The 18,671-nt window shown below is 40.1% G+C and overlaps 1 long non-coding RNA gene across 3 annotated transcripts; it reads left to right on the forward strand.

Annotated features, from left to right (window-relative positions):
• Window positions 1-4,073: 4,073 nt before the first annotated feature.
• On the forward strand, window positions 4,074-18,519 carry LOC117946226. 3 transcript variants are annotated; one of them, XR_004656990.1, is made up of 3 exons: window positions 4,074-4,204; window positions 16,909-16,955; window positions 17,411-18,519. It is a non-coding gene; the product is annotated as an uncharacterized LOC117946226 (long non-coding RNA). The 3 variants fall into 3 exon arrangements; XR_004656989.1 differs by lacking the exon at window positions 4,074-4,204 and adding an exon at window positions 14,035-14,558 and having other exon boundaries at window positions 16,913-16,955; XR_004656988.1 differs by lacking the exon at window positions 4,074-4,204 and adding an exon at window positions 14,035-14,558 and having other exon boundaries at window positions 16,913-17,142; window positions 17,411-17,456.
• Window positions 18,520-18,671: the final 152 nt, after the last annotated feature.

Here is an 18,671-nt window from a genome sequence, read left to right on the forward strand (position 1 = left end):
ATTTTGGATAATCAGTGTAACCTAAGTGAAAGCTTGGTGCTTCTGTCTTGAAGAGGACCCATTCTTAGCTGAGCAGGAGCTCTGATAGCAGTGCACTACTGACCCCTGCTGGTGTAATCTTGCCCTGAGACACAGGAGTCCAGTGACAGATTGCTGTTTAATCAACAAAAATGTTTTTGACTTTGACTTAAAATTAAATCATTTGTGGTATTTCAAGACTTTATTCATACTTTTATTCAAATCCTGAACACATGTAGTTGTATTAGTGTAATGTACAGTACTGTATAGTCCCAAAACATGAATCCACACTACTCCATTATGTGTAACAAAAAGCTGGAAATCTGACAGCTTTTTACAGGAATTACCATGTATTGACCTTTAATTTTCATTTATTTTATAATTGTTTTTATACAACCCTTTTTGGGGGATTATTGCTGTAATTGGATGATTGACCAAGAAACAAGAAACATGGGAAGGGGGAGAGAGTTAGAGAGAGAGAGTAGGCTACATAAGATAGAACCATGGTCTCCAGATGAAATCAAACCAGGAATATTGAAGTAACGCTTCTTTACTAAGCAACCAAAATGCCCCAAGTTTCATTTATTCAATCGTTCAACCTCCACAGCTCTAGAAACAAATCTCAACGTAAGTTTATATACTGTTTATTTCTCTGCCAAACAGGCTTGTGTGTCACACCTGATTTAACTGTGACAGGGGTCTGTAAGAGCAGCGGATTTTCACCTCGTTGCCCATCCGAAGTCGCTAAGCCATGTGTCAGAGGGAGGAGGAGAGTGCTTGTAAGTAAGTGCTCTGGGGGGAAAGCAGGTTAAGGAGGTCAAATCCATTTTGTAGCAGACACAGGCTGAAGAGACACAGAGGGGACTTGATGTGACTCAGTTCATCAGTAGATCATCTTAAAACATTATGAAACACATGTTTTGTCTGAACAGAAGTAAGGAGTCTCTGCTTAGAAGCTTGACGATGTTTAAGAGAGTGCATCCCCTCTGACCAATGTGTACTGATGAGTGTTGTCTGAGACAGATTCTTGCTAGCATAGGCCAGCAACTGTATGAGATCAGACAAGCACAGGACACACTTCATTAACAGCGCATGGCAGTGGCCCCGAAGCCATGGCTGGCTATGAGTGGACTATCAGTTGCCACTGTAAGGAAAGGCCCAATTAAGAACATTAATTATGCTTCCTTGGTACTAACTCTATCACTCTCTTTTTAGCCTGGAGTGCATTTAAGTCTGAAGCCGAGGCTGCACGCTCCCTCTCGTGCTGTAATCCAATATAGTTGAGGAAGTTTGTCATGTTTGGCAAAACTGGACTTTCTGGGATGAGCCGGGAAATCCAGATGGACAGGGTAGCAGAGTCAAGCTCATCCACAGGGTAAGGTTGTGAAGTCGCACAGAAAATGCGTTGTGATATCAAAGACTGATTCTATAAGGTTTTCCTAATGCAGTGTGAAAACAGACAGGCAGATGCAACATGTTTCACATCAACACGCCTCACAGCTCTTTACTGACACAGAAAATGCTAAACTGATACAGGCCTAATGTCAATTAGAATTTCTAAATACAGTGAAAGCAAGGAAGCTGTGAATAATGTGTGCAGTGTTTCTCTGTACATACTGACGTTAATTATAGGGAGTGAAATGGGTTTTTACTGCTAACAGCCCAATGCTGCCTGAGGCAGGCTGCCTTAATATGTAAAGGATTTTATTTGTAAGATTTATTTCTTCCCTCAGACTTAGTTCCTCTGCCCCTCTGTTCACTAATTAGTAACACACTCAGGTTTACTAACTGTCTCAGATCAGCTTAAGTGTCTGTCACATTAGAAAAAGCTTAATTTGTTTTTTTTTTAAATGATCTTTTTGGAATTTTAGGCCTTTATTTGACAGGACAGATGAAGACTTGAAAGGGGAGAGAGTGCCAAACAGATAGCTCAGTGGGTAGGGCGGGTGCCCATATACAGAGGTTTGCTCCTCGACACAGTGGGACGGGGTTCGAGTCCAGCCTGCGGGCCCTCTGCTGCATGTCTCTCCCCCATTCACATCTTCGGCCGTCCTCTCTAATTAATAAAGGGATAAAACCCTGAAAAATAAATTTATAAAGAAAGGGGAGAGAGAGGGGGAATCACATGCAGTAAAGGGCCAGAGGTTGGGGTTGAATTCAGGCCTGCTGCGTCGAGGACTTAACCTCTATATATGTGAGCCCGCTCTACCAAATGAGCTATCTGAGTGCTGGAAAAACAACAAGTAACGAGTAACTCATTTATATTGAATAACAAAATTTGAAAGGTTTTATGAAAATATATCTTTGTTTAAGAGAGAAAACTACATTTCATTTGAGAACATCACCTCAAAACATAGTAACATGGCAGTCTAATGACACAAAGCAGGGTTAGATTATTATAAAAACCACCAAAATGTTGTGTAGTATATATGGTATAGTGTTTAAAATGAAAACCTTCTGTCCTCCATGGTTGTTCAGAGCACAGAGGAGAGCAAAATGCAAACAAAGAGATTGTGACTTTTTGACTGTTGGGGCTGTTTTTTTTCATAAGCTGATTTGGCACACATACATTACCTGTGACCATGATGGGTTCAAACAATTTGGAGATTCAAATAGCATGCAAGCTAATGTTACAGTAACAATGGTGGAAAAAAATGATTAATTGTGATCACTGTATCTCACGTCACCCGTGTTAAATGCCCCAGTCAGTCAATTCTATGCCCTGGTAGTTTATTATGTTTAAATTCACTCAATTTGCCACACCATCCAATACCAATCAGTTCTATGGTGTCCGGCATACTGTGTAACCATAGAAAAAATATTTTGTCAAACCAAGAGCAAGTTTGTCAGTGCCAAATGGTTTGAAACGCAGTGTAGAAACTGGCTTCAGTACAGTATTCTGGAGGGAGGGTAACATTGTTGGGCAATCTATTCATCAAATTTGCAGTAAGCATTAAAATGTGCAGATGTAATCTTTCTGTCTTTATGTGTAAACATCAATGGTCATCATAAATTGCTTCACCAAGTCACAGATTTGCCAATTGAATTTCAGGGAGGTTGACAAAAATAGCCTAAAACCATGATAATGTGTTTTTAAAGATCAATCAGAGATTAGCCTGCTATAGGAAAATTCAAATTTCAAAAGTGTATGTAATGTTTACTGCAAATTAAAGCAGTTGATTTGTCAAAGTTACTGCAGAAAAAGATTTGCATCGGTGTTCAGCATCAGGAATAGAATATATAAACTTCTCAGAAGGAAATTACAAAAATTGTGGAGGGTCTATTGCACTACAACTTAAAACAGTAACAGTATCATCAAAAATGGGCACGGGAATGACAAGAAATCTGACACATTTTAATACTGAGTATCATTAGATTTCACTGATAAAAGTTTAAAAGTTTTCTGTCTTGATCAAATTTTCATATCCATTACTGTCCCGACTGGCAGCTCCAACAACTCACACAAAATTGGTCATGGCCTTTCTCTGAAATATTCCCAGATTACCAGACATCAGTTTTCATGGCCAGCAGAACATAAGCATGCTTATTGCTCTCACCGATTATCCTCACTATGTACGGTACATTAGCAAACTGTACGATTGGCCAACACCCTGCCTGCACAATCAACAGAGAGCGTGAATGAATGATCAGCAATTAGCAGGTCGGGTGTGAACTGTGAAAATGGGCTCTCACACCAATGACTGCAGGAGGCCGTGATTTGATTTAGCCTAGCCTAGCATCCTGTTAGCAAGGCCCTGCACTTGTTACACTGTGGCAGTGCATCAGCTACCATTAGCCTGCTCTGCCCAATGTAATGCAGTGGAATACAGACAAGTGTAGCGTACTGAAGCCCAGTCTAGTGGAGTGCTCTGTGCAAGATCATACTAAGACTCCTTGCTAGCATATGCTTGTGTTTAATGCAGCGACCTGCTTCTGCATGGTGAGTTTACACATACCCTGCAGTGAAGGTAGTGTGTGTGTATGTAATATCAGTAATCAGTGTACCTCAAACAGGCAGAGTATAACTAGGCCTGGTGTGGTGAGAATGCTGTAGACCAGCTCTCTGCTGGCCCAAGTTGACTGTTTAAGCTGCTGTGTGACTGGTTTGTGTGTTTGGTCATGGATACTAAAATTGGAGTCTCCAACTTCAGATGCCATCAAGACAGCAAAGGCCCCAAAGGTTAAGGTAACAGGAAGAGGTGTCAGTGTGTTGTTGTTTGAGTGTTGTTTTTTTGAAAGCAAGAAAAAGTTAGTTGGCCAATAAAACTGTATTATAAACATTATAAACTGAACTGGTGGCTGATATTTACAATAGAGAAGCGTGCGTGCTTGTGTGCGTGCGTGTGCGCATGCTCTCCATGGATGTGTTTTTGAGTAGCCAGCATGGAGGCAGCAGCGTGCCGAGAGTCAAAGGAGGATTGCAAAGAGATATCTGACAGAATGTAGTCAAGGGATCCTCAGTTGGTATTTGTCAAAATTAATTTCAAAATGACACAAATTAACACTACAATACACTTATGAGGAAGTTAAAAAGTTACCCAGGTAGTCCTTGTTTATTTAGCTACAGTCTCTTTGTTGCCTTGAAGTAAAATCAAAAATGCTCAGAAAAGTAAGAATACAAGTTTCACTCTGGTTTTCAAACTGCTTCATTATTCTCTTTTGCTGGCTGAGAGATATGTTCACGGCTTAATAATTCAAGATAGCGATAAAGGAGACTTGTCTTAAGCTTGAGGCAAAGTTGGCACATCAGTCACAGCAGAGAAACCAAGATATTTGTGATTGTGAACAATTTTCTTCTTTATTGAATTTGACAGTGTTGAGGTGCAGAAAGGAGACATGCGAGAGAGCGTGAGGTTTCAACCTCATGCTTATTTGGTTTTTCCACTTTCACACCCCAGTCTAATTTCACAGTGAAGACTCCTGGCTGCATGTTGGCTTGTTGTAGTCCCTTGAATCAGTGGACCAGAGTGGACCCAACGCCACGGCACAGCAATATCAGCTCAACACGCCGGACGCCTGCATGTGCATGGTTAATTTGGTTGTTATTGTCGCTTATGTGTGTCCCAATGGAGCCAAGGCGTGTTGGTTTTCACGAGCTGGGTTTTAGTTCCAGTCACTAGTCTAAATGCACACATGAAGGCTGATGTGAAGTCCCTATGGGCCGCGCCCCTCTTCATGCGTGACAACCTGAAACTATTATCTGACACTGACTACATTGGTTTGGTATTTTTCATTTGATTGATGGAGATGGCAAGGCCCGGGTTAGAGATTTTTGGATCAAATTATTTGCATTCACTTATGGTTTCATTTTATGAGTCAAAGTTATGCTTCCTGGCTTGTATATGATGTAGAGAACGCACACACACACTCACGCACACAAACTCACACAAAATATATATATTTACACAAGGAATCATAATTGAATCATAAGAAGGAATCAAGTAAACAAAGTTTGTTAGTGAGCTTTTACTTTGATTTTGTTAATATTCTGTTAATTTCATTTTGTTAATATTCTGTTCTTTATACAGTTCAACAAGAGTATGGTATGAGTAGCTGATGCAAGACAGCGAATACACATAAAACCTTGCATTTCAAAGTCAAGTGGCTCTCCTGTTTCTGTTCAAACACTGCTACATAAACGTTAACCTCTATGTTCTCTTCCACTGAACAGCCTAAGGACCATAAAATCCTCATCCCACTTTGTTATATTCACATCACAGGGCTCATCCAGACTCCCTAGCCATCAATAGAAACAAACATTTCATTATCACTCTAAATCACTGACAGATTACTAATTCATCCCTCACAGACTCAAATCCAGACCTTTTTTATAATAACACCCAAGGTTATTCCATATATTAACATGTCCCTGTTTACAACTGGCTCACATCTGGGATGTGGTCAGTGGCTGTGTGATATGAACATTGTGTGTGTAGTCGCCAAATAATGAGTAAGCTTTAAAACAAATAATGGTTGAGCTTTACTATTACACTCTCACACTAGGGATTTGTAGATTAGTGTCACTTTTTGATCTCATATCCTCAACCCGTTGATGTGGCATCAAAGACGCCGTTGCCCTGATCTTCATGTAGGCTTGATGATGAGCAACAGGATGGGTGCAACAAGGGACCACGAGACAAATACTGGATGAATGTGCTTTAAAGTGTAAAGGATTCACCTGATTTGTGCCTGTTTATGCCTCAATGTGCTTAGCTGCCTTAGATATCCAGCACCCAGGCTCATTATAAGACCTAATTCAATTGACCTGGAGATGTAAACATGTGTATGGGGGCCAATTAGGAATGCTGCAACACTGAACTGCAGTGAATTGTTGTACCGTGAGGATAATTGCCACAGAGCCTTGAAAGTAATAGTGAGAAACGCAGGCAATAGCATATCTTGTAGTTTCTTGTCAGAAAGGGAGACAAAAACAGAGAGAAAAGAGGGAGGGCAGTGCAGGCCCAGCTAGTGTCCCATGCTTACTTGGGTGTAATGACCCATCAATGGTGACATCTTGTTTCATCAACTTCTGCTTCCCTTCACTTGTCTGTCTGGGCCTGGTCTCTCTCTTTCTAATGCCCTTCTCCCCTCCTGCCTCCTGAAATCCATCTTTCTCTCTCCTGTTTTCCATGTCTGTGGTACTGCCTGAGAGCTTCTGCTAGATGTAAAGGATAACCCTGAACCATCTACTAGAGGACATCCAGATTCAGAGCATGTGGGGTTTTTGTGTGAGACAGTGTCCTCTTAGGGTTTAGTATAATAGTTAAAATCAATATTACATATCAGTATATTCCAAATATTGCTAATGTGTGTGCAAAATTACATCTGAAACAATCAAACTGATGTTCAATGTAATAAACTGTTTCCAATGCTTAAATTACACAACACTCTTTGCACATGTAGACAAAAAACTTATTCAACTCTAATTGTTTGCCTGGATTTATTCATTTGCACAACAAAGGATTGTATAATGAGGACAATGTGATGATATCATCACAATACAATTCCATTTAAAGTGGATACATGATAATATTTTACTCAAAGCTGGAACAGTTTATTGATTAATTGACTTATTTGGCTTTTGGACCATCAGACCTTGTATTCTGGGCAAGTGTAATGGATTGTGACAAAGTGATTAATCAAAGAAAATAACTGTTACTTGAATTTTTTTTACAGCCCTATTTTGTGCCACAGTAACTTCTCTGTATGCCTTTGTTTAATGCCTAGCAAGTTTATTTTCAAAACTTTATTTGATTATGAATAGATAAGAAAAAAAAAACATGACATGAAGATAGTATTTAAGTTGTGTATAGTTATATCCAAAAGAGAAGTGGAAGGGGTGTGTACCAAAACCGCCATAACAGCATAAACTGCATTTGTCCTCTGTCAGAAGATTGTGTGTGTGTGCGTGTGTGCGTGCGTGTGTGCGTGTGTGTGTGTGTGTGTGTGTGTGTAGAGGCAGGGAGCCCAGCTGACGAGGCCTCTCACTGGGCCATTGGCAGGCCTAACTCGCTGCAGGCCCAGCCCTCAGCTCTACCTCTGACAGGCTTCATACTTATTGCTCAATGACATTCGATGTTTTCCTTCAGTTTGCTGTAAGATTGATTTCCCAGATATGTTTGAAATATCTCCAGAGCCCTAGAGCAGGGTGACTGTCACAGTGGAACAGAGAGAGAGAGAGAGAGAGAAAGAGAGAGAAAGAGAGAGAGAGAATATGGTGTGTATCAAGAAAAGTAGAGGAGAGAAGTAAATTAAAGGCAGACTTGAACATCAACAGATGAGATGTTGGTTACGTGCAGAATACTCAAGGTTACATTTATTATTAATATTATTTACGACTTTTGTGTTGGTTTGATTACTCGTTTAATAATTAAGTCAGAAAAAGGATCACAATCCCTGAGCCCAAGTTGAATGATTAGTTCAGAATTTTTGTCATTCACATCAGTACATCGCTAAGCTCGGTGTCAGTACTCCAAACTTGCCGACTACCGTCTACTGTAGGACACACACTGACTAATGATAAGTATCTCCTACAACCCCACTTCAAAACATCCAAACTATTCCTTTAAAGTTGCTACCCATGTAAAGTTTATATTTATCGTTTCTCATCAATATGCATTGAGTGTAAGAAACACTGCTTTTTAGGGCTACTAGTGGTCAGAAACTCCACAGGCTAACTCCTCTCCAAATTTCATGATTTGTCCAGTCAACAGTCCAAAGAAACACAGTAACAGAGAAAAGGATCATATTTGAGAAGCTAAAACAGTTAAATATCTACTATTATCTTAATCTATAATTGTTGCTTGATAAGTGACTTACATTATTAACTGATTTGGAAAATTGTTTTTGCTCAATAAATCAGTTAATGGCCTACTCAGTTTTGGCCTGTGTTGATCTTTGAGTGTACAGTACTTAGATTTATCCTGCTCTTCACTCTGAGGATATTGTGAATACATTAAATTCAAAAGGAATTAGGACAGTCTGATGCCTGACCCAAAGGGGGCTGACAGTCCCCTTGGTGAAACTCCTGTTGTGGCATCAAGTTCATGTCCCTCTCCTTAGTTGTGATTGGATAGGGCCTTGTGATGAAATTTCACCCTTTGTGAAAATGCGCCCTTGGTGCGTATTACATTATGTTACGTCTCGTCACTGAGCATTTGAGCACATTTACTGCTTTGTTTTCTTGGTAGCAAGGAGAGGAGGGGGTGTGCATATCTACCGTTTTAAACTCTTTAATGCAATTTAACAATGCCACATATTCTTTTCACGTTTCATTGGGGTCCCTTACGTGTGAAATTGCAGAGGCTTGCCCAGCCTGAGCGGCACGAATCAGCAGAGGCAGGGTCACACCGAAGCGCCAGATGTGGGAGGGAGAGCGAAATTAATTGCTACACATTGTTCAGTGGGTGTGTATGCACCTTCAGTGAATTAACCGCTCTCAGGGTGTGACTGTTTGAATAACAGGAATTAGGTATGAGGCTTCTCATTCAACTGCAGGCACTGCATCCAATTAGCTTATCTGACTCTAAATTCACATGCTTAACTTGTTGATTGTTAGTGCATGAAGAAGGAAAACACATCATGTGCAGTTCCCTCGTTTTCTGTGCAGTTCTCACATTTGCAGTACACCTGTTTAAACTCTTGTTTTCAAACTATTTCACATATTTCAAGACAGGCAACCCTTTCATTTAAAGGCAATTTTATATTTATTATATTATAAGAATACTTATGGGGCAAGCCAATTAATTCAAGTGGCAAATGCAAATTGACAGTTTTAATAGAAATGACCTAAAAGCTATGCATTAGGTGAAAATGGCAAACAAAGTAGAGGGACGGGCAGTGTGAACCCATTAATGTGAATTTTAATGTTGTCTGTTCAGTCTTGTATTGCTATCAAATTAGACTTCACAATTTGGTTGAGTGCAGAGGTAATGCACATTAATGACAGTTGGATGGCAGATATCAGGAGCATATGGTGCTCTCCTATGGCCATTACCAAGTTCCTGCCATCCCTTCACCCATATGGAGGATGACAAGAAACTAAATCTATTTTAAGACAGAATTCCTCCTATATTTATGATTAAATAATACAACTTTTATTACATTTCACATTCAGCCTTAATATGGCTTTATTGTACAACATGATTGTATGACAATTGTTTTTTTTGTTGCATTCCACACCTTTACCAAAAGACCTACAGTATCAAGAGTGGCAGCACATCATCATATTCCTCTGAGGTCTACAATTACCATCTAAGCAGCTCACACTGATCCTAACCCATGCTGCCAGCATCATCTGTATCAGAGGAACTATCAGTGGCGTGCCCACCCTAATCGTGACCCTGGCGTTGTCTCGGGTGTGGAGAGCTTCTTGTAGCCTAGCCCAGCTCAATAGAGCACCTCTTCCCTCCACCTGCCCCCTTCTGTCTCTCTATTTTATTGGGCAATAGGAGGGTGAAGACATGGAGGGTGGGTTGGGGGGATTTGATGGAGAGGTGGTGGTGGGGGGGCACTCTGCTTCCCCTGGGGCTGCCTGCTGGAGCGAGGTGACCCAGCTTGTCGCTCGGTGACCTGTGAGAGGGACATTATGAAGTGTGAGTGGCTGTCACCCTAACCGCTTGTGACAGCACAGCTCCCGGCACAGCTGTGCCAGCCTGCCCCAGCCAGAGACCCACGGCCCATGGAGAAGGGGGCGGGAGATAGGCCGCTTAGGAGAAGGCACGGGCTTGGGTGCGGTGTTCAGAGAGTGTCTGTGGTGGGGCAGGAGGGTTGGAATACAAGGAGAACAGAGGTGATGGTGTTCAGGGCTTTTGCTTTTAGTGGTGTAATGACTTCTCCATTGACTCTGACGCTTAGGATGTAGCCTTGTAGCTCCGCAAAGTCAAAAGCCGGCACAGTTGGGCTTTGAGCTATAGCCCGACATAGGGATGTGACTGTAGAGGTGCATGCAACCAGCTGTTATCCTGTAAGGCAGCAGGGTTACATATTGTACAGTATTTAGCATCTAAGCGTTGTTCCAAAATAACTTCCTAACTTGTCTTATCCTTGTTGTCAGTTTCCCCTCTTAGTCAGAAGTGTTTCTCTCTCATTGGACATGGTTGAGTGACTTTTTATTTTATATTCAAAAATGTTTTGGTACTTATCTCAGATCTGCGTTGAAAGGCATCTGTTTATATATGTGTGTATATATACTCACACTACACATATAGTCCTTGTTTTGTCATTAACTTGTACACTGTTCATCCTAATGTTAACCCTTAGTTGTATTTTGTTTTATGTAGTGCAAATCTATCTCTCGGATAAAGCCTCTAGTAGGGTCAGAGACCTTTGACATGCCTGTGCTGTCACCTTGCTAAACTCATTAATTTGGAGACTGACCACAGGGACAAGAGTGCTGGTGCATAAATCCAGTTCAGGATCATTAAGCTACACACCCTCCTAGTCAGTTTCTTTTTTAATCATTCTTTGATAGTTTATTGCAAACGTTTTCACCAATTCTTTCATTTTTAAGTTCAGTTTGTTACCTGACTCTTAAAACATTACTTTTGAGTGTGGGATGAATTCTGTGTGGCTGTTGTTGAAGGTAGTTTAGCAGTAGAACTGGCCAAAAAGTAAGATATTCACGTGGTGTAATTTGAAAGGTGGACGGCCAAGTCCACCAGACTTTACTTGCAAGTAAAGTCTGCCCAGTAAGACAAGGAACACGTAGGATATTAGTTGTATCACCTAAAATGTAAATATTGTATATGTGCAACTTTAAAAGTATTTTAGAAAGGACACATGACACAAAGAAAGACGTTTATTAAAGTTTGATAATATATGGTACATTTCCAATGACTCAGGCCAACTTTGTTCACTTGTCAATTTATGCAAAACCTTTTCTTTACCCTACATAAATGTCACGGCAACCCTAACCAAAGTTTTTATCTAATATAATAAATGTGAAATGATCAGTGTGATCTTTTATGTTGTGATAGTATTAATGACCAATTAATTCACCAAGTTGTGTGTGGCTTTAATGTGTGCCTCTAGGCAAACAGTGGTTCCGGGGAACCACACATGATTGGTGTCAGGCAGACTACATTGAAATTAAAAGTTATCCAGTTAAGAAGAACAGTTAATGACATATTTAAGAATTGTTTTGGCTGGGCTGTGAGAGACTAAAAACTTTGCCAAAACAACACAAGATCGGAGAATGAAGGGCACACCATCCATATTTGGTGATTCTACTACATTTGGCAGTGTTTGTTCAACTTTTTAATACGTGCTTCCTCTTACAAAAGTGCACATGCAGATGTAAGTAAAAGTTAGTAGCCAAGTTTAGGGCATGACTTTCAACACGTATGTTTAAAAGTTAGTTTCAATAACTATCTAACTCATTATGTGGAAAAAGTCACACAGCCCAGTGTCAATGTCTGACATTGTATGTTGCAGCAACCCTACTTCCTAGTGGATGAGCACACACTGTGATTTTTTGAAGCAGGTCTTTAATTCCCCTAATCACTGTACATTGCAAAAAGTCTTATTTACACATGGATGAGCAAACCAAGAAACACAGCCTAAATCCTCTGGAGGTGTTCCCAAGCACCAAATAAGCTTATGTGTCTAATGTTACCTTATTTTTTATCATTTGAAAATGTCAGAATGGATCAAAATGATGCATCTTGACATCTTTGGCAACTCATTTGTGTCTTTTACAAATTTATACGTGTGTGTGTGCCTGTGTGTGTGTGTTTGTGTGTGTGTGTGTGTGTGCCTGTGTGAAGAGGCAGGGGGGCCAGCTTATGAGGCCTCACTGAAAATTTAAATATAGGTGCAATGTAAAAAATAACCAGAACAAATCTAAGAGTTCCTAAAAGTGGTACTTCCATTAAAAGCCCTGAACAACCACACAGGTGTTTTCAGTTAAGCTGACCCCCGGTCCCGGGACTGTGTGGGTGTGCATAGACTGATTGATTGACATCTTCCTAAGTCTTGTTGCAGCTTTGTTGCTCCTGTAAGGGCAAAACAATTTACAGCGTACAAACGTATTTGTGATATAATGAATTCCCATCCAAGCTCCGGTCGACTTTCAACCTAAGCAGGGTCTAATCAGCCAGAATAACTGAAATCACCTGTGTGGGTGTCAGAGGCTGCATGAACATGAGGACCTATTTTTTTGGTGTTGTCTTGCAACTGCAGCCCTCCTTTACCTCTTCCTGTTCTTATCCCTGCTCTGTATCTAAACGTTGCCACTTTACTCCACACACCTCTTTCTCTCTCTCTCTCTCTCTCTCTCTCTCTCTGTATCCCTCTGTCACGGCTGACCTGCGTCCTCTCTCTGCAGGGCCTCTCCTGGTAGCGCCCAGCTGGCGCACTGCGATTCGGCTGGGCAAAGGCAGGAGGCAGTGCCAGCTCTACTGGTGCAGAAAGGGGCACACCAGGCAGACAGGCCCAGTGTCAGCAGCAGCCGCAGCATGCTATCCCCCGGCTGCCACATTCACAACACACACATATGCCCGCTTCTATATTGCTGCGACCCAAATGCGTGAACACCGGCATCAGCGGACCAATGCCAAATAGGTTTGGTCCGACTGGGACCTAGTTAACTGGGACAAAACATTTGTTTACACACTAGACTAGTGTGAACAGGCACACAAACGTATTGAGCCACAAACACATTCACATGGCAGGAGATGTAGAGATTTTAACATGAAGAGAAGCATTGCTAGTCTTTGGTGCTGTTAAGTTTAACTATACTGATGTCAGCCTGGGGCCTGTTATCCCCTGAAGGATTCTGAGCAGCATGAAGCATGTATAGAGCACACATTGAATGGCACGTTATTCATGTTATTGGCTTGTCCTCAGGGTTGACACTTGAAGCACTTTGTAATTAAGAAGATGTAGACTGGGCCTCCTGCCTGTAGTTACCCCTTCACGTCTTCAGCTCTGTGTACTGCTATCCATTCTTTGCGTACCAATTCAACTTGACCTTCCTTTAACAGCAACTTTATTAACCCAAGTGAAACCATGATGCCCTAAGATCAGACATACTGTAATTAAGATCAGCGAGGAGAGAAGAAGAAAGCATGTTGCACCTTGTCTTCCATAATTAAAAAAATGGTGAACTCAGGTGGCTGGAATTTAAATGTCAAGAAATATACAAAAAATTGCCACAATATCAGGATGTGTACTGTATACGTGACATGCGTGTGACTTATTGTAACTCGGGCATTCAAATGGGGATTATTTGTCTCTGCCTGGAAATATGAACTCACTGATTAGCCTACTGTTTGATTATCGGAGTCTTCAGCCACACTTCCTTATTTGTGTTTTTGTCCTTGTCTGTGTGTGTGTGTGTGTTTGTGTTTTGACCTCTTTCACACAGAGAGACCCCCAATTGTGCTCCAGTAGCCAACCGAGCTCAGTGAAGCAGAGCCTATATGCTCACTGGCATTTCACACACCCAAACGCGTACATGTAAACACACACAATCATCATTTATCCAGCTGGGGTCCCATGACACACACACATACACACACACACACACACACACACGTACACACAGATGCATACATGAGCTTGCATATGGAAATAATGGTTGAGGTTTTATCCCTATTGTACACCTTGCATAGCACCTCTCTGCAGCGGGAAACCCGTCAGCCATGTCTCCACTGTTATCTGTCCACAACTTGCTTGACTCTGCAGGTCATCCAGCCCCCAGCATTTGAAGCACACTTCCGCCTTTAAAGTTGTATGCCACTACCTTTGATAATCAAGATAGAACCTAATTAAGCTTACCCATGCAGAAGATGCTCTCGCCTTTTTTTGCACACACACTTTTTGAGGAGATGGGGGCCTATACTGTTTCAGCTCATCCAACTGTGAGATTCTCCTTTCCCCTCTCTAGTCCTGCCATCATCTCACTAATGGTGTTTCTATCTCTTCTCCATAGGAGGTAAATGAAGCTTTTAAGCAGGGTGGAGGGAAGGGGGACCACTGCAAAGATTAATTGACTTTCTGCAGAGCTTCACTTATCCTCCACTGGCACCTTTTGACTTGTGAGTGTAGCTGTGTTTGGATTACATGATTATATCACCATTATTGTGTCAATTTGCAGTTTGTTGAGAATTGTGGCAGCAAATATCAAACTGTGTCCCATCAAAATTTCATCCACAGTGGCCGCTTGGCACCTTTATGCAATTAGAGCTAATCTTGGTGGCATTCTTTTTAAATATTTAGTGATTATAAATGATTAATGTAATGAAGATAATTCTGAACTCATCCATTTTTGTAGATTTACAAATTTGTAATGTATTATAATACATTAAAATGGTAAGAATGAAAAAGTCGCTTTAAACAGATTACAATTAGTGTTGACAAGATGTAAATATACCGTCTTCTCTGTCTTGTTTTTATCTCTTGACTGTGTTTGTCCCTTGATAGTTTCTTCTTATTTGTAAAACATCTCAAGTCTGAGAAACAGAGTGGGTAAAGTGTGTAGTTGTGACCCTATACCTTTAAAAAATCGTGCAACTAAATAAAAACACATGAATTGAGAAACACATTCACCAATTTGACAACACGTATAGAAAGTGTCATACACAACAGGCAACTTGCTATTTGTTGAAGTTGATCACTCATAAATGATGCTGTATGAAGAGCTTACAATGTTTTTGTTGTCCTAAACATTGTGATTGCATGAGTCTGATATTACTGTTCTAAATAACCATAGCTATAGCAAGAGCAGTTTACCACTTAATTGCTAAGGTACTTTTTAGGCCACTTTGCAGGGAGGTTTATTTATATATTTTTTGTATAAATAGGGACTGAACATCTCTTTGCACAATTTCAGTATATCACAAGACAAGAAATTGCATGATTCATGTAAATGGTTGAAATGCTATCCACTGGCTTTTAGTGAAGCAAGTTGTGAAGTACAGTATTGTAAAACAATACTACAAAGGCCTGTTGTCCCAGCCACTGAATAAGCATGGTCTTGGACTAAACTGACAAATAGAATCTACATTAAAAGATCCTTCTAATCCAGTAAAAATGCTTACAGAAATGGTGTTTATTCGCATGTGTCCAGGAGGAAAGTGGGTAGCAGAAGCTTAGGTAACCTCCTGCATTTCTTAAATGACAAAAGTTTATGTTAGTTCTACTGTATATGTGTATTTCTCTTTTCTCTCCGACACACATACATACAATGGACAATTACTATCTTGTAGAATTGAAGTAAGTTTGACTTTGACTCCAAACACTGGTATGTTGAGAGCGAAGAGCCAAATGTGTGAATGCACAAAGAGCCAACCCCCCCCCCCTCCCCCCGCTCAGCTGTAAATTTCACCACCCACAGCTGCACACACTTCTCCTGTCACGGTGATAATCTCTTTGTCAGAAGCCGTCTGTTAGAGATTTGTCCGTCTGATTCGGTGAACGTCCGAGTGGCAGGTCTAGCTGTAGTGCCACGGGGTGTGTGTGTGTGTGTGTGTGCGTGTGTGTGTGTGTGTGTGTGTGCGTGCCAAAGGTGGTGGTATCTCCATCCCTGTCATTGTGTGTATGTTGCTTGTCTTCAGAACTCTGTTTTGTGACAGAGAAGTACTTTGGAGCGTAAGAGAAACGGATACAAATACACAAGGGAGTTTTTGTGATTTACATTTAAAAGCCAATTCAACATAATCCGCTCTTCATGGATTATTTGCATCCATCTTCATCTTTACCAGTGTGACTGGAGAAACATTTTACAATTTCTGCCTAGAACTAAGTCTAATCACTCTGCTCATTAATTAAGAACAACATGCAACATGGAAAACCATTTCTGATCTGGTTATTTGAAATATAGAGTAATGTTCAAGTGTTTTAGGAAACATACAAAAAACAGTCCAGTAATTTTGTTCATTTGCAAAAAAAATGTAATCCAAATTTTTAGTGCTCTGTTGATATAAAAAATTAGCATAATCAGTTTAGTCTTTAATCCTGCAAAATATGACATGATGCATGACATCTCTGTTATAAGCTCCAGGACAACGTTTAATTCTACTCACTAAATAATATCCTTTTCTCCTGTGCTTTGGATGCAGTAATTAATACTTAAAAAAATTACATTCTACAGTGAGGGCAATATTACTGTATCTCCTGTAATATTTTAATTAAAAAATGTTCCAGATGATGAGTTGAAGTTTAAGGAGTACACAGGTTTACTCTGAGTGGAATTTCAGCTGGTAGCAGGAATAACTGCCTATACATACTCAACAGATTTCTGCTAAAAATAGTTTCACTTGCACTGGCAGTGTTTGGTCTTTTTTTTGTATATTGAGCAGTACTGTTACGTGTGCTATGTGTGCTCTGCAGAACAGCACCTCAATATGTTGGAAATCTAACTGTCTTCTCCCTTTCTTCCCTTTACAGAAAGGTCAGAGGTCCAGTCATGCTACAAAACATCCATTCCAGACTGGGTAATTATTCTGTAACTTGCTCAATATCACTTTGGCTGTTTAGGTATTACACAGATCTGGCTGTCTGGTTAAAGGACGTACAGGTGAAAACCAGGTTTACTCATTATTTTAATACATTTTACCTTCATGTGCTTATTTAAATTAAAACCAATACCTGACACTAGAACTAGTTTGGATTGCCAGCAAGGTGATATTAAATGTTTTGTGTCGCTCTATTAACTTTCGATGGAATATAAATAACATTATGCTGAGTTTATATTAAGATGAGAAAATACATTTTGAAGTTCTTTCTAGTAATATACATTCTGATAAAGCTGTAATTTTTGGGTTGAGTTATTGTTTCTCAAAGCTCTTTTTCTTTCTTTTGCCTTTCATCTCTCCCCTCCTGACACCTTCTCCTTCCTCTATCTGTTGTTTGGTCTCCTCTTGTCACTCCACTGCAATCATCTTTGCAGGGGGGCTTGTCATCTGTATCTACTCATATCCTACAATCTCTTTTGCTCTGAGCACTACTGCACTTAAATGTCAGGGCTGATGAGTCTGCCACACCCACCTGACACATCCGCTCAGCGCCTGCTAAAAGCTTTTATGGAACAGAGTGTGAGCCTGGTGGTTGATATAAATTAAAGTGTTCTTTGCTTCTTCTTTTTTTTTTTGGGGGGGGGGGATGTATTATAGCTCTAAAAAGACAACTTTGAGTAAGAACTAACGAAAGAAAGCAAGAGCATAGGCTATGATTGGTTGCCATCTGGTGGCGTGCTGCCACATTTTAATGGATAGAAAGAAAGATACGGATACTGAACTCTCACCGCCTAAAACTGTATTATGTTTCACATTAATCAGACAAAGCAAATAATACACATTTCCTCCACCTTTCTTAGTTTATAGTCATGATCTCATATTGATTGTAATGCATGCAATCTGACATAACATTCAAATAAACCAATTTAAAAAACTGTTATAAATAATATATAATAATAAATCTGAAAGAAAGTTGTTACGATTTAGTTGTGGGTTAAGTCAGGGAAGCTCAGAGAGTTTTGTATTATTTTAAAAAGTATTTAAGTGTTGCAGCAAAACCTTTTTTTCCTGAATTGCTAATAACTCATCAGTTACTATGGCATGAATGACATGTTTGGAAACTTTTTGAATGAGAACTTGTGTAAAGAATATAATACTACATTGGCCTGTCTGGACTAAATACACTGACATCTACGTGGCATTCATAAATGTGATGTGAGTGTAACATATTGCAGTATTTAATGTTATTGGACAACATTTTTAAGATTGATTACTTTATGCGCAAGGTGTCATGTCTCTGTCTACTAAGCTAAGTCTTAAACTATGCAATCTTGAACTTTTTTTGCCTCATGTTACCCCTCATAATTTATATTTTAATCATGCTCAAACTGCTTTAAGCTCAGCATCTACATTAAGATTTAAGAAAAGTAAAGCAAGAATTGTGCAATGGCTTTGCGTTTATCATTTTGGGTCCATAATGTGTCTATTGTTTGGAGATGAAATGTTGAATATTGCATTGTACAAATAGAACTTTATTTATTTACAGATGAAAGGTTTGACATGTCAGAGTAGGAAAAGCACAGGACTAAATTAAAAAGAATGATGCTTGTTGCATCAGTTTCAGGGTCCTGGTACTGTGCTTGCTGGGTCACTGTCACAGTTACTAGGACAGTTAAACAGAAAAAAGTCGTTATT

The sequence above is a fragment of the Etheostoma cragini genome, chromosome 1 (assembly GCF_013103735.1).
Source record: "Etheostoma cragini isolate CJK2018 chromosome 1, CSU_Ecrag_1.0, whole genome shotgun sequence".
Classification (NCBI taxonomy): Eukaryota; Metazoa; Chordata; class Actinopteri; order Perciformes; family Percidae; genus Etheostoma; species Etheostoma cragini.